The sequence below is a fragment of the Lepisma saccharinum genome, chromosome 3, assembly GCF_977018435.1.
Source record: "Lepisma saccharinum chromosome 3, izLepSacc3.1, whole genome shotgun sequence".
Classification (NCBI taxonomy): domain Eukaryota; kingdom Metazoa; phylum Arthropoda; class Insecta; order Zygentoma; family Lepismatidae; genus Lepisma; species Lepisma saccharinum.
The window spans coordinates 118,703,178-118,719,415 of NC_139231.1; the positions used below are offsets into that span (position 1 = coordinate 118,703,178).

General features: G+C 42.9%; 1 long non-coding RNA gene across 1 annotated transcript in view; it reads left to right on the forward strand.

Annotated features, from left to right (window-relative positions):
• Positions 1–1,447: 1,447 nt before the first annotated feature.
• The window catches only part of LOC145985975 (uncharacterized), a 168,068-nt gene continuing 153,277 nt past the window's right edge, over positions 1,448–16,238 (forward strand). Inside the window, exon 1 of the long non-coding RNA XR_014441472.1 lies at positions 1,448–1,538. This is a non-coding gene — a long non-coding RNA (uncharacterized LOC145985975). The remainder of the gene's footprint in view (positions 1,539–16,238) is intronic.

Genomic DNA, 16,238 nt, shown 5'->3' on the forward strand with positions numbered 1-16,238 from the left:
CTATATCTCACGTACATACGAAAGGGTCAGGATCTTTGCGGCTCTCCTGGAGGTACTTGCGGTCTAGTCTTCACAGCATCCGGCCGGCGCCAGTGTTTCCAACTACGCTTTGAAAATAAAATCCGTGTCACTAAAACGACAAGGGTTCCTAGTCCTACCCATGATACTAGAACCATGGTCCTACCCCTATACAGATAAACGTATTATCTGTGGTTCCTATTCACCCTGCGAACTCTGATGTTATGAACGATTTAGAAAAAAAGTCGGAAGATATGTTTTTTTTCCCCCATAGAATTTGTGTTCTGTTCATAATTTAGATACTGTACGTTTATAGCCCAAAATCGCCAACCCCTTTCCCAAGCGAAATGAATTAAATGATCTTGAAAGTTTACACATGCAATCACACATACAATTAAGAGTTGGCAAGTGTCAACCAAGAACTTATATACGTAGAAATTTTCAGCGAAAAATGCAGGCTCGAACCCGGGTCTCTGGCATACCGTGCCATTGCTCTAACCACTGAGCTACCGAGCCGGCCTGGCTTCGCCTGATTTTTCCTTATTGCTCTTTTACCTTCTACGTAGTACATCTCCTGCCTGTGTGTGCCTAATCTACAACAAGAACTTATATATAGAATATTAAGTCTTATAATACCTAGTAGAAGTAAAGTTAACTTGGGTACTCTGAATGGATAAGATACATTAGCCTGGCTCACATTAAGAGGATGGACACAATTCAAGTGCAGAATGCCCGTGCGATGGGACCACTATGCGATGAAGAGAGATTAAATATTCTCTCTCGTTGGTAAAGACAGAGAAACAAGAACTGAAGACTAAAATTGGTAAACGCTGTAAGTGCCACAATAATTCAAACACCGTTTTCCACGTTAAACTGTGAAATGGGCCATGCTTTATAATGTGGTAAACGTGAAATGTGGCTGGTAGCCCTCTAAGTAGTTCAAAGGGAGTGTAAAGAGGTCACTAGTGTGAACGTTCTTATGGGCTGATGTGCTGAACGATGCGATTTCCCAATACTTTCGCTTTTGGCACTTACAACGTTTACCAGTTTTAGTCCTCAACTATGAAAACCATGAGTAAAGTAATATTAGAAACAAATGATAGATAGAAGGAGGACAGGATAAGGACCATGTGAATTTCATACATTGCATCTGAATGAGGAAGGATAAGATGGAAACTGACAATATATATCAATATTTTTCAAAGAAACCTACCTGGGAAAAAAAACACAGAAATTGCTGACTGAAGAGACATATCAGGGAGGTAGATCTGGAGAGTAACAAGCACCTCTTAGTTCAAAATGACGAATGTAGTTGATAGGGGAACTGTTTTAATATTTTTCATTTCATTTCAATATATTGTGTCACTATAATTTTAACTTAAGATCAAAGTAGTACAACCATTGTCTTTCTGTTTACTTCCAGAATCCAGACAGTTGACTCCATACTGTGCTTCAAATTCAACAGATTTATTAATGAAGAGAACTCCATTTGTCGCGCATTGGTCCATTGATCGGAGAAGGTAAGTGAGTATTCTTTATTATCGAAAGTGGCTGGTTATGTAAAACCAAATTTTTTTTTCAAGTCTTTTTTTATTATTATCAGTATTACAAAGCATGTAGGATGATCTTCCACAAACTTTCAGAAATGAGCTACACTCACTCACCTTTACATATTGAAAGTAGGCTGTTTGTGTAAAGAATCGTGATGAAAGACATATGCGAGCTGTCTTCTTTGTTAATATCATTACGTGTAAATGGCAATTCCTCTCACAGTGAAATACGACTAAGCTGTGAGTGTCAGGAAGGATGGTAAGATTTAAATTGATAGATTTTGAAAATTACTTGCCGAAGTACTTAGCAATTCTTTCTCAGTTAAGTTTTGAGCGTTCTTACTTCTTTTTCTAAATTATTCAGCCCTGAGATTGATTTGCTCAAGCTCTGTTTTCCCTGCTTACTTCATATTTCCGTCTTCTCTTCTTTCTTCTTTGTTTCCCATGCTCTTCATATTAACAGGATGGGGCTACGAACTTACTTATTATGTTGTTCTTACTGTGTTGAATTTCTCCATTTGTTGCTGTCTTCCACTAATGCCTTCATTTCTCTGTAGCTTTTGCAATTCACATCTTGAGTGTTTAATATACTCCATCCTAGGCCTGCCAATGAGGTTCTCTTCTATTCTGTCTTCAAGTACAATTTTCATCAGGGCCTCCCCGATGGCGCAGTGGTAGCGTCGTCGCCTTGTAATCAAGGGGTCCTGGGTTCGATACCCGATGGAGGCACATAGTGGCTCGGATCCCACTTTAAACTGTAGGTCCAGTCCCGATTAGCCTTACTGTGCATAAAGTTGACTTAAAACACCAAATTAATCAATCAAAACAATTTTCATCATTCCGGTATGTTCTCTTGACGATGGATTTCCATAGGCTTCTCATGCTGTGTGCACGTTTCAAAAACGAAATTCCTTTGTTACTCTGTCTATTCAATTGATCTTCAACATGATCCCGTAGCATCCCATTTCGACGGTTTCCCCTCTTTTCTTTTCAGCATCAACCACCACTGTCCTTGTTTAGCATCCATGTAGTGCTGTGCTCCTGATAAAAGCCTTAAGGAACATCTTTCTTTATAGCCATATTTATGTTCCTGGAAATTCATAATTGCTCTTACTACGAGATCTCAAAATCATCCACGCATTCCTTATCCCTAATTTTCAGTGCCATTGTCTCTGATTTGTAACTATCTATCTAGTTTCTGATCTATAACTATGCCCTACAGGCTGTCACTATAATGCCCACTCATCTTTCACTTGCTTTATCCGTTCACTCTTGTTACATACAGCACCATTTCTTCATCTATTATGCTTGTCATTAACTAACTATCTCTCTAGCCATCTTAAACCCGAAGGTTTATGGCTGCAGCAACACAGGCCTTCCATCTGCCCCTATCCTGAGCAAGATCAATCCAATCTTTTCCATCCTTACTGACTTCGTTTAGGTCCATCTCAACGTTATGCCATCTTCGTCTTGACCTTCCTACAAGTCTCTTACCATCAGGTTTCCCAACAAGAATCCTGTAAACTCCTCTTTCCTCTCCCATTCGTACCACATGGCCTGCCTACCTAAGTCTTCTTAACTTAATTATTCTAATAATGTCTGAACAGCAATACAAGTAGACCTAGTGCCCCGGTTCACCATCCTCATTTGGGGCTCGAATCATCATGTGGGGCTCAGTGTTGCCAACTCACCCTATGAAAATTTCACCAACTGATATTTTGAAGCTTTTTGGGGGGAGTTGGCAACCTCACACAAGCAGTGTTACCAACTCGGCGTAGCTTTTTGGGTGTTAACCCCAGTGTTTCTCGGCGTAGCCTTTCACGGTGTTTAATTTTTTAGTTTTTTTTGTGTGTGTGTACATCGGGCGAGGCGTAGCCTTTTGGGTGTTAACCCCACTAGCCTTAGCGTACATAGTTCTGAATTTTTTGAGGCTCATTTGAGGCTCGTTGTAGCTTTTGATGTACAGAGGGCACAGGGCAACACTCTGTAGCTTTTTATGAGGGGGGGCCTATTGCCTCTTGTTACATTTGGCAACTCTATTGGTTTGAGGGGGGTTTTACCAACCCATCCGAAGATTCCACTACTTTCACTGGCTAAGCTAACCTACAAATAGTGGCAGTACTGACTTATAAACCCACTGGGTCCTCTTGGTATGTTTTTTCATGATGTGTTGCTAGGCTATTGAGCATTTTGGCGTATACAATGTATATATTTTGAGGGGGTTATAGCTTTTATGCTGTACGAATACTGGAAGCTTGACAGTGACAACCAACAGAGGGTGCGTTCCGAAAGTCTTAACGAAACGAACGCATTCAACGAAAATAACTGGGCTCGTGAATCTGGTGAAACCAGTTATTTTACGGACTTATGGGACACTCTAGGCGAAAGCGCAGGCGCAGCGTTTTGTTTAGAGAAAGTTTCCGCATGGCGTCAGCGGAAGGAATGTCCTTATGGCAAAAATAAACTCTATTATGGCCACTGTTACTTATTTTAATCACATTCTAAGAACGGTCAAGGCATACTTATTTTGTGCATGTTGCTTCATATCGCTATCTGTTAAAATTATAATATATTTTCCGAACTAGTGCAGTTTGAATCCATCAGCACGCGCTTTGTCTGGAAGGAGCAGACGATTTTCACGGAACAAACCAGCATCCTGGCCCGTGTGTTTGGTGAATCTTGTTTTTGCACGAAATGCACGGAATGCAACTTTTGGGACAGCATAATGAAACTCACGAAATGCACGGAAGCACTTATGGAACGGCCAGTTGCCATAACTTGTTTAACGCGTTAAACTCGTGCGACTTTCGGAACGGGCCCAGAGTAAACCTACATCCAGGAACTGGCAACACTAGTTTCTGACAGTGAATTTGAAATAAAATATTAAACAAAATACACTGGGGGAAATAATTGTACAACAATTTGTACCTAATTGTACAATACTTGTACCTAATTGTACAACTTAGGCTGTGTCCGGATTGGCAAGTGCTCCGTACCGTTCTCTCCTGTTGTTCTCGCGTGCCGTCGAACTCACGTCCCAGTCGTCCGAATCTACATGTCCCCTTGTAGTACGGTTGTTATTTTTCTCGCCAGGTGTCAGCCCGAACTTCACCCACAGCGCTCTGGGGCGCAGGCGCACCGCACGGAAGCAGAAGGCAGACGCCAAACAAACATCACAATGATTTCCACCTATTTACTAGTTATATTAAAAATGTAACGTGCTACTTTATTATTTACAATTTTTCTACATTCAGTATTATCGATAAACTGTTAAAGTATCACTGAGTTTTACATCGTCTAATCAGTAAATGTTGTCTGTACAAAGTGAAAGTAAGAATATGGTTGCCAAGCGTGCATCTGTCGCGCCTCTCTGCTCTCCCCTCCAACTCCACGTTTGCCGCGAATTCAGACAACAATGAAAGCACGTGTTTTTACGTTCTCGTAATACTAACCTTGCTCTACTGATTTTAAATTACTTCCATCCGCTTTTTTTCTGTGTTATTTCTGTATGCACGCAACATTCACTTTCAATTCAACCTGTGAGCTGTATAATGAAACACGGGAGTGTTAGTATAGCAGGCTCCGAGTTTACAATTTATTAAATTAAACAATAATTTATGTAAGAATATACTTGTACTTACCGAACACAAAATAAAAGCACATGTGAATGTTTGCGTGTGTTCATATATGACGACTGAGTAAAAAATAATGTTGACTCCCCGAAAGTTTCTAGTTCGACATCAGATGCATGCAAATTTTATGTTTTGCTCTCCAAAATTTTAATTTTATGTTTGTGCTATTTGTCATACAGCAGAGGAGAAAAGGGGGGAGAGAGAGGAGGTACTATCAGCGCCATGTATTAGCAAACAATAGAAATAAAAAGTAGGTCAAACTTTTTCAACACCCAAACATTTTAAACGTCCTCGCGTAGTAATACGATCTAGCTGAAGACGTTTAAAAGAGTACTCTTAGTCGACGAAGCTAATTGCTAGGGCCCTTATATTACTAAAATATTCTTTAATTTGCATATTTCTCATACCGCCATATGTTGTTCTAGTTGACTTCTTCCAAAAAAATGCTAATTAGCGAGAGTTAATTAAGCAAAGCAAGTAAAAGAAGCAAAATAGAACAACATATGCCGGCGTGAGAATATGTAAAAAATCGATTCAGAGGTGGATCGATTTAAAATTGGGGGATATTTTGCATTTTTTCCCCCCTATAATGTACAAAACATTTACCGTACACAATTCTTTCTATTTACAACAGTATAAAATAAAAGGAATGTGTGACAATATCCATATTGCAGAATCTTCTACAACATTTTTATGCAACATGTTTGCAAGACGTAACAAATGAAGGTTAGCAGCGCAAACATACGCGTCATAGATTTGAAAAATCATACAACCTCTGCCATCTATTGAATGAAAAAGAAACTACGTGATGAAAATCGGGAAGCCGTCGATTCTGTATAGAGGGAAGATGGAAAAAAAGAGCTCTACGGAAACTGACGCTCTTAACAATATTGTACCCCCCGTGAAAATTATATATAAATAAGAGTTAAGTGTATTATCTGCTTTCATGTCAGATTTTACCAACCTGTCAGCTGTAGTGTTTAGGTGACAAGCGACTTGCTCAAATATGACGCTCTTAACAATATTGTACCCCCCCGTGAAAATTATATATAAATAAGAGTTAAGTGTATTATCTGCTTTCATGTCAGATTTTACCAACCTGTCAGCTGTAGTGTTTAGGTGACAAGCGACTTACTCAAATATGACGCTTTTGACAATATTGTACACCCGTAAAATTATATATAAATAAGACTGAGGCGTATTATCTGCTTTGATTTCAGATTTTACCAACCTGTCAGCTGTAGTGTTTAGGTGACAAGCGACTTACTCAAATATGTCGTTTTTGACAATATTGTACGCCCGTGAAAATTATATATAAATAAGAGTTTAGTGTATTATCTGCTTTCATGTCAGATTTTGCCAACCTGTCAGCTGTAGTGTTTAGGTGACAAGCGACTTACTCAAATATGACGCTTTTGACAATATTGTACACCCGTAAAATTATATATAAATAAGACTGAGGCGTATTATCTGCTTTCATGTCAGATTTTACCAACCTGTCAGCTGTAGTGTTTAGGTGACAAGCGACTTACTCAAATATGATGTTTTTGACAATATTGTACGTATATTGTATTGTATAGGAGACTAGAAGCATATAATTTGGCGAAAAAAACAACCCAAGTAAGGTCATAGAGAATAGTTAAAAAAAGTGAGCAATTATATTTTGCATTGCACACCATTGGATATTAAATAACATACCCCCAAAAAATCTCTGCATTATGCGTTCTGTAAAAAATTGCCCTACGTGCCAAACTGCTGTGTCAAGTAAACATTTTCAAAGACACTGTCGTACTTGTGTGCCGGAAAAGCGAATATGTGCAACCAAACTGTGCTCTAAGTGTGGAAAAAATATTTCTATTGCCAACTTCAAGCGACACCAGCTTACTTGTAAGAGCACTGGAACATCTCTACCGCAACCTTCCAAGCGAAAGGTAGAAGTAACCTCCCTCGATGCATTGCCACCTGCCAAACGCGTCAAGCTGGCGAAGAAAGCAGACCGGTTTGCGTTTGAGCATTTATTAGAAGATTTTGACATAACATCAAACAGCTTCTGTGATGTGCGCAGTTTTCTGGGGAGCGAGCGAGCTAAGATAATATCCATCCTCAACGATGCATTGGCCACACACTCCACTAAATTCTATGCTGTGCTATGCTGCAAGTATAAGAAACCGTCTGATGAAATATATAAATTCTTCCATGCCACAAAAGCAAAAATACTGCATCAGGCAGATGTCACTGACCTCGACAGCATCTACGACAAGTTTGTCGAGGAGCTTGTGGCAAAGCACGAGGAGCATCAGGCTAAAGGCTCGGGCGGTTCGCTGTGTGGCGACCCCCACGAACTTTGTCTGACACTTAACAAGTTCCTGCCACTGGCAGGGTCTAGCTATATTGCCCTGCCACCCAAGGTTAAAGAAAGGAAAGCTGTTGTCAATATTCAGAACAAAGACACCAAATGCTTCCTCTGGTCGGTGCTGGCAGCATTGCACCCTGTTCACTGGAAAAACAGTCCACACCGTGTTAACCACTACACGCAGTATGAGTCGGAACTGGAGGATGCAATGGCCGGGATTGCCTACCCTGTAGAAGTCTCGCATATTCGCAAGTTTGAGGTTCGTGCTCGTGACTTGTTGGGCCTGCAATTAGCCATCAATGTTTACGGTCTCACCGAGAACAAACATGAGGTCCACCCCATCCGAGTGAGCAACGTGAGCAACAACAAGGCACGAGAAATCAACCTCCTGCTCATCAAGGACGAGACCCATCACCATTACACCCTCATTCGCTCGCTCTCTCGGCTTGTTTCGAGCCAACGGAGCGAAGACAGTCACCACGTCGAGGTGTGTCGCAGGTGCTTGTCTACATTTCATAATCGAGAACAGCAGGATTACCGGCGCATCAGAGGTCCCAATATTGCTGCTAAGAAGCTAGCTCGCCACATGCTCTACTGTGGTACCAACAAGCCTGCACGAACTATCCTGCCCGAACCTGGTGCAGTAGAGTGCTTTCGCATGCACAGTGCTATGGTGAAGCATCCTGCCTATATTGTAGCAGACTTCGAGGCCTTTCTTCAACCTCTGTCTAAATGCGAGCCCAACCCCGAAACATCCTCTACCATTCCTTTCCAAATCCACGAGGCCTCGAGTTACTCCTATGTTGTGGTGTGGCGAGACCATATTGCCTCCGAGCCCTATGTGTATCGCGGTCCCGACCCGGTCAAACACTTCCTGGAGAGAATGCAACAGGAAGCCATCAAGATAGGGAAGGTGCTGTTGGCCCCCAAGCCCATGCTGCCTCTGTCTCCGGAAGACAAGCATCAGCACGAAATAGCTCTAAATTGTCCTGTTTGCAACTCAGTCTTCACTGACGATAACAAAAAGGTCCACCACCATGACCATTATGGGACCGGAAGCTACATTGGCCCGTGGTGCAACAGGTGTAACTTGAGAGCCAAGGACCCGCGCTTCATACCGGTCTTTTTTCACAATGGCTCGGGATATGATTTCCATCACTTGGTCACACATCTAGGGTACGACGATGCGAGAATCAATGTCCTGGCACAGAACGAGGAGCGTTATATTAGCGTCAGCAAGTGGGTGCCGATCCCCGACTCAAGCAGCACGAGCATCGAGCTTCGGTTCCTCGACTCTCTGAGGTTCCTCCAGGCAAGCCTCGATGCTCTTGCTGGGAAGCTCAGAGACGACCAACTAGCTATTACCACATCAAGTTTCCCGAACTTAGATGTCGCACTCATCAGACGTAAAGGGGTCTACCCCTACGAATACGTCACCGACCGTTCCAAGTTCGAAGAAGAGTTGCTGCCTCCCCAGGATAAGTTCTACAGCCAGCTGAGAGGTTCAGGTATTACCGACGAGGAGTACAAGCATGCTCAGTCTATGTGGGTCGAGTTGGGTTGCCGAACTTCCGGTGATTACCACGATGCATACCTGAAGCTTGATGTGACGCTTCTTGCCGATGTGTTCCAGGCGTTTCGGGCGACTGCGATAAACATTTACAACCTGGACCCTGTATATTTTTACAGCCTTCCTGGACTGGCATGGTCGGCCATGCTCCTGCTGACTAAAGTTAAACTTTCACTTATCTCGGATGTTGATATCATGCTTTTCATCGAGAGAGCTATCCGGGGCGGCATGGTCCAAGTGTCGCAACGCTTCGCACACGCCAACAATCACCACATGACCACTGGTTACGACCCCTCCCAACCATCAAGCTACATCATGTACACTGACGTGAATAATCTTTACGGGCACTCCATGATGCAGCCACTCCCAACAGGACAGTTTGAGTGGGTTGATCCTTTATACCACGACATCGAAAAAAAGTGCGACGAGTTTGGGTTTTTTGCCGAGGTGGACCTTGACTTCCCCGAAAAACTGCAGGATACATTCTGTGACCTTTCGCCTGCTCCGGAATTCAAATGTCCACCTGGCTCGGATCAACCGAAGCTCGTCATGGACTTGGAGCCCAAAAAACGTTATGTGCTACACTACCGGAACCTCCAGTGGTTAATGCAGCAAGAGGTCTCGGTCAAAGCAGTTCACCGCGTGCTCTTGTTCAGGCAGTCTCCATGGTTGAAGCCGTACATCAAACTGAACACCAAACATCGCACTGATGCCACTTCGGAACTTGATCGCGATTTTTTCAAATTAATGAACAATGCGGTATTTGGGAAGACCATGGAGAATGTGCGAAATCGCGTTGATGTGAGGTTGGTGACGAAGAAAACACAGTGTCGTCGACTTGTTGCAAGCTCGCTGTTCAGATCTCGAACAATTTATAATGAACAGATGTCTCTGGTTCACATGAACCGGCGCGAGGTGCTACTCAACAAGCCCATCTATGTGGGAGCTGCAGTTTTGGATCTGAGCAAGTTGTGCATGTTCGAGACATATTACGACATACTACGTGCACACTACAACCACAATATCTCGCTCCTCTACACAGACACAGACAGCTTGGTGTACCATGTTCGCACGGCCGATGCGTATGGTGATATAGCCAAAGTTCCAGCTCTTAATGAGCTCTTCGACACATCGGGCTATCCCCAGCTAAACCGGTATGGAATTCTGCCCCGGAACAAAAAAATACCCGGCAAACTCAAGGACGAGAAAAACGGGGATGTGATTGTGGATTTTGCTGGACTTCGTGCCAAAGCCTATGCGATCCGGGCTGAGGGTTCTGTAACAAAAAAAGCAAAGGGTGTAAGCAGGCAAGTGGTTCGGGAGCACCTCAAGTTTGAGGATTACCTCGAGTGCCTCAGAACAAAATCGCCCATTCTACAAAAAGAGCATCGTATCCAAAGCGTCGATCATGTGCTTACAACTAATATTGTCAGGAAAGTTGCTCTGGATGCACACGACGACAAGAGGTGTATTCTTGAATGTGGGGTCCATACACTTCCGTGGGGCCACTATCGCCTCCAAACTAGTAAGGCCTGCCCAGAGTGTAACAAAGAGTAATAGGCAATGCAAAAAAAAAAAACAATTTTAATTTACTTCCACTTCCTCGATTACATGCATGCATGGCACAGCAAAATTAAACTTCTGGGAAACTGCTTATTGTAGTTTGTACTTGTGTATATAAAATTCCACATTTCTTATTGTGTGCTATTTTTTTTAATTTTTTTTTTTGTATCTAAAACTGTTCAGTTACTCTTTCATTCTTGACGTCATACACAAATGTTTTCTCTGCAATAAGAATGACACTGCACAGAGTATCTGCAGGCAAGGCGTCGTGGAACTCGCATACAATCTTGATGTTGGTACGATCGTTAACAACCACCTGTTTTCTTTTAGATGTGTTGATGACAAACATGGGTCTGCGAGCTATGAACTCGTTGGGGTTGTAGTACACGTCCACATTGCCGGAGGTCACTCTCTTGTAAGCTGTGTACGCCTCGTAAAGTTTCAGGTAATCGTTGTTCGTAATGTTTAAGTTATAATTCTCGCGTGGAAAAACTTCATTCCTGCCATTTTTGAGGTAAACATTTTTAATTTTGCAATTATCAAACTGGCTAGAATCTTTCTCTTGGTTATTATCTTTCCCCGTCTGGAAGAGCACAACCGTAAACTCAGGCATATCGTACCGGATGCTGTTGAACTGCGTAGTAACATCAAATTCAAAATGGCTGCCGGAAGCAGGTTTCTGCACACACTGGTAACCGTAAAATTGGATGGGTACTTGGGGGTTCTTCAAAATGTCGGCTTTGTACTTGAGACCGTAGTTAGATTCGTATTCCACCACAGGCATGCGCAGCTCCATGAACTGGATGACGCACTTGGCTGCGTCGGGTAGTGTGTTGGCAAGTGCCGCACCGTCTGCACCCAAGGTGCTGTAACGCATCAGCACATTGTTGTCGTTGGCGCTTCTGCGAAAAGTGACCCGCAAGCCACCCTTCCACATAATCTCTGTGTAGTCGGAGAAGAATCCCGGCAGCAAGCGCATGGGAAACAGTACTGTGTGACTTGTTGTTGATATTTTGGTCCCGGCTTCGAATCCTCCTGCTTGGTAGTATGCTGCATCGGTCTTGGAGAGCTTCAGTGTTCCCACAGCTGTAGAAGTAATCCCGGGGTAGTCAACCCTATCGATGACGGTGCCATGCTTTCTAACTTCCACTTGCGAGAACAGATGTGGTACAAAATTGTCCACAAGTTTTAAATTTGCATTGGCATTAAATGCTTCCCCGTTGTCTCTCTTCACCACATCAAACTTGATATACAAATCAGCTCTGTGAGGGTGAATGAACCCATCCCCAACGTCCACATCGTATTCGATCTCCCTGTTCGGCTCGTTCAAATTGGCGAACGTGCGACGATTGGGTGGGAAGGACTGCAACTCGTAACTTTCGATTTGCTCCATGATTGTTATTTATTATACGTTAATCTCCACGACGGCGGTGGTAGTAGCTCCGGCAAAATTCACCACCTCATTTTTTTCGTTTGTCACTGCCAATTCTATGTTGTCTATGCGATTACGAGATATGGGGAAGTATATCGGTGGTGAGGGTGTGTATATAATCGGTTCCATGAATTCAGAGTTTGGTTTGAACGTAGCGATGATACCTGTCTGCTTGTGGCTGCCTGGGATACCATCCGAGGATTTGGTGATCATGCCTTCTGCCACGTTGCAATGTATGTTCAGAGTCTCGATGGCTAGAAATTTAGGAATGTTGGCACCGATGTGCTTGATGCCAGGTTCGAGCTTTGTGTTGTTCTCGAATCCCAGAAGCTCTCCAACAGTGCCTAGGTCTACTGTTTCCGTAGCAGACACAATTTCAACTCTGTGAGTTACAGAATTTTGAGATAGCAGTATATTTCTTGGCAATTGGGCTTGCAAGGTAGACAGATTGTACTGTCCTGGCGTGATAACTATTTTTTCATTTCCAACAGTAATTTTGTTATTGTGCTCCGTGACATTGGGTATCAGGTACATGCTGTAGAATGCACGAAGAGCAATAGATTTAGGATAGATGATGTCGTCATGCAACGCGAGTTTCAAGACCGAAGTCTCGCTGGTGAGATGGAACACTCCCATGGTGTTTTAGGTACCACAATGCTTTCTGAAAATGCTCCACTGAGGGGTTATTTATTTTAGACATGTATGCGAGAACGGAAAGGCATAGGTGGCCGCAGTTAACATCGGTGAAACCCTGGATGCGTTTGTCATTGTAGTAGAGGTTGGCAACACTGAGATACTTCACCAACCTGGCAGGCGGTGTGCCACCGAACGAATCGAAAACAAATGCATTGTCATCGTCAATTTTGAGGTAGCATATCCAATGTGTACCAGGATTTTTGTAACTGTCCAGGTTGACCACGCCATACTCTTTTTTCTTCACAGCAGAGGGTAGAGAATCGGACATGAAAACACCCCTGAAGTTCCTTATTCCCAACGGTTCGATCAGAGATTCAATATCGAAGTTGGACAGGGCTTTCTCTTTTTTTTATATTTCTTCAAAGCATCGAGGTTGTTTTTTCGCTTTTTGGTCACACCTTTCCCCTTCTTTTCCATAGCCAGGTTGTGACGTTTCTGTTCTTCCAATTCCGCCTTGTTCTTTTTTGCATCGATGACGGTTTTGGCAATGGCAGCACTGCCTCCTGCCAAGCTGCCCACTGCACCCAAAGCTGCCAAGATGGCCGGAATGCTAAATATGAAACCTCCAATCTTCTGCTGCTTCCGCGAATGCTGCAACTTTTTCAATTGTGGAGTGCTGAGCAGCAATTTCATTCCGTGTCCTTTGGACAAGCATGAACGTTTCTTCTCGCGTTGTTTTTTGGTGAGTAACCCATTGAGGGCACCCAGCGTTTTCAGATTCGAATATGGTATCTGGTACACGACGCCCTTGGGCTTCATGATGTATTTTTTTTTTTACGATATGTTATTTTATATATGTTCAGAGATTTTTTGTTTTCCCTCCCGTGTAATTTTTTTACGGTATGTTATTTATATATACTTTGCAGCTATTAAACAAATTCGATTATGTGCTTTGTTTTCTTACCAAGAAGTTCTTTTGTCCCCTTGTACACGATTCGAGTTGTGTTCTCGATTAAAATAGATAGCTTCTCGTCGGATAACATGCTAGCGTATCGATCTGGTAAAAATAGACTGTATTGTCCGTTGAGCAACAGACGTACTTTGGGACCATACTGGGTTGCAACAATTGAACCGGAAGTTATTGCGTAAGGTTTGTCCACTTCCAATTCCTTAATTTTTATATATTCGACTGACAAATTTAGCATTTGTTTTAATGCCTGGACGTCACTAATTTTTTCACTCATATCGAAGAAATATTTTTTTGGTCTCGTAGATTTTTTTACAGTGTGTTATTTATAGAAAAAATTTCGGCGTTGCCTAATGCGATGAGGTGATCGATGATCCTGCTGGTTTCAGCATTTGAAACATACCAGTCGACTGTATATCGTCTCCTCCCCTGTCTCCACTCGTGAAGTTCGTCCATCTTATCAGCCAATTTTTCATCAGCAGCCCGAAAAAAAAGCATAGGGAGAAGAAGAAGATTTTACACCGCTTATTTTTCTCAGATGATCCAGAAGTAGCATTTCACAGGGCAAGCGAAATTGTGGTGTTATTTTAACTTAATCAATAAGCCTCGTGACTATCGTCGAAGGTAAATATAAATATTTTGTATAACACTTCTGTTGGTAAGTTGCGTAGATATTTTTTTTACTGTGTGTTATTTAATTACAGCCCCCACCCCAATTTTCGTTTTGTATTCATGGCAATGGTCGTGCCCAATGCTGCAACCCGTTCACCCAGCGAGGCGTCTCTGCTGACGAGTCTCCCGAACGCGACATGCTCCAATTTTCTATCAGCATCGTGACGCGCATCTAAATTCGTATATGTGTTGTAAGCAATGTCGTGATCCTTGCATGCAGCATCCAGCAGATTTACCCCCTTGTCTCCTCTCTCCAGTCGCCGTTCGAGTTGGGTACCCGGTCCGCAGTATTGGTAACCTGGTAGGTGCATCTCGAAGGGTAGCTTGTTGATGATGTCGTTCACGAGACCTCGACCCTCGGCCACATTCCAGAATTTGGGAGGCAGGGTGTTGATGATTTTGATAAGGTAACCTATACCTTTGTTGTCGTTGACAATAAAGTTGCTAAGCTTGGTGCTAATCATGTCCATGATGCCCACCTTCTCGTTGTGGAAGTTGCGATTGCCTGCATTTTCTTCGCCTGCGATAACCAGCAATCGATCTACAAGCTTCCTTACGTCGTCTACCCAAACAAACTCTTTAGGTAGGGTATTGTAGAGTTTGACACCGCTGCCAGTTTTGAGTTGGTTCCATATTGGCTTGATGAGGTTCCTGTATTTTTCTCCACTGCTTGATTTTACGCGATTCTGTGTTGCATCGTTGTTTTGGTACAGGGCATCCGTTATGATTAAAATTTCTGTGTAACTTTGGTAATCCTCGTCTGTGTAATCTTTAGGTTGCTTTTTGGTGATAAGTTCCCACAGGCCCACAGTGCCAGGATACCTAGTCCAGCTGTTCTTCTCGCCCAAATTAATTTTCACGTCGTCACCTTCGAACGTAACTTTTGACTTTCCAATTTTCCAAACCACACCCTCGTTAAGTTCCACAGAGGGGTACAATCCAAACACCTCGTCCTTTTCAAATTTCCCGGTGCTCAGGTAATCTCTCGCCAACGGACCTAATTCAACTACCTTGTCCGAAGAGGTACTGCCTAGAACCTGACGTCTCAGAGGTGCAGCTCCAAGTTCGAACGGGGTAGTGTGAATACTGGATATCGGTGTAGGCACAGCATAATTTCGAGCAGCAAGTGGCACGAGCTCGTTGATTAAATCTTTATTTTGCTCGGTAACATCTTTGATGTCTTTACCTAGTCCACTTATAGCATCAATAATAGGTTGGTCCTGTCGCTTTTTCTCTTCGTAAATTCCACGATTCTCTGATTTCCAACCCCTGAAGCGTTTGGCCAGGTAGTCGCGCAGCTTCAAGTTGTCGTCTGCGAGTTTGCGTTTCATTATTTGTTATTTATAATACGTCAAGACGTTTCTTGTAACGTCGCAACGTTTAGAAAGTTGTTTATTTTGTTTCTGTATTTTCCGTCATTGGGTTTCCTCGTCATGTCTATCGTGGCGAATCCGAAATCATCTTGATTCCAGCATGAAGAGCAAAATTTGGAAAACTGATTGTAGTTCATGTCCCCGCCTACATAATCATCGTAAGCATGTTTTAAATTGGTGTGGTCTTGACGAAACAAGCAAATAAAATTAGCGTTGTCTCGGAGAAGCTGCTTGGGAATTTTAGAAAAAGTCTGAGCAAGGTAGAAGCAGTCCATGCCTCTGTGCCGCCCCTGTGTAAAAAAATTGCGAATTTCGTTATGGTTCTCCAGGATGACATCGTCGAAGACCACCACCGAATTTTCATGGCAGCAGTCTAGTGGCATTACTTCGGAGGCAAAAGTAGCTATGCTCAGCCCTTCGTACAGTTTTGTCAGCTGTTGATATTTTGCTTGCTCCAAACTTTTGGAAAAAA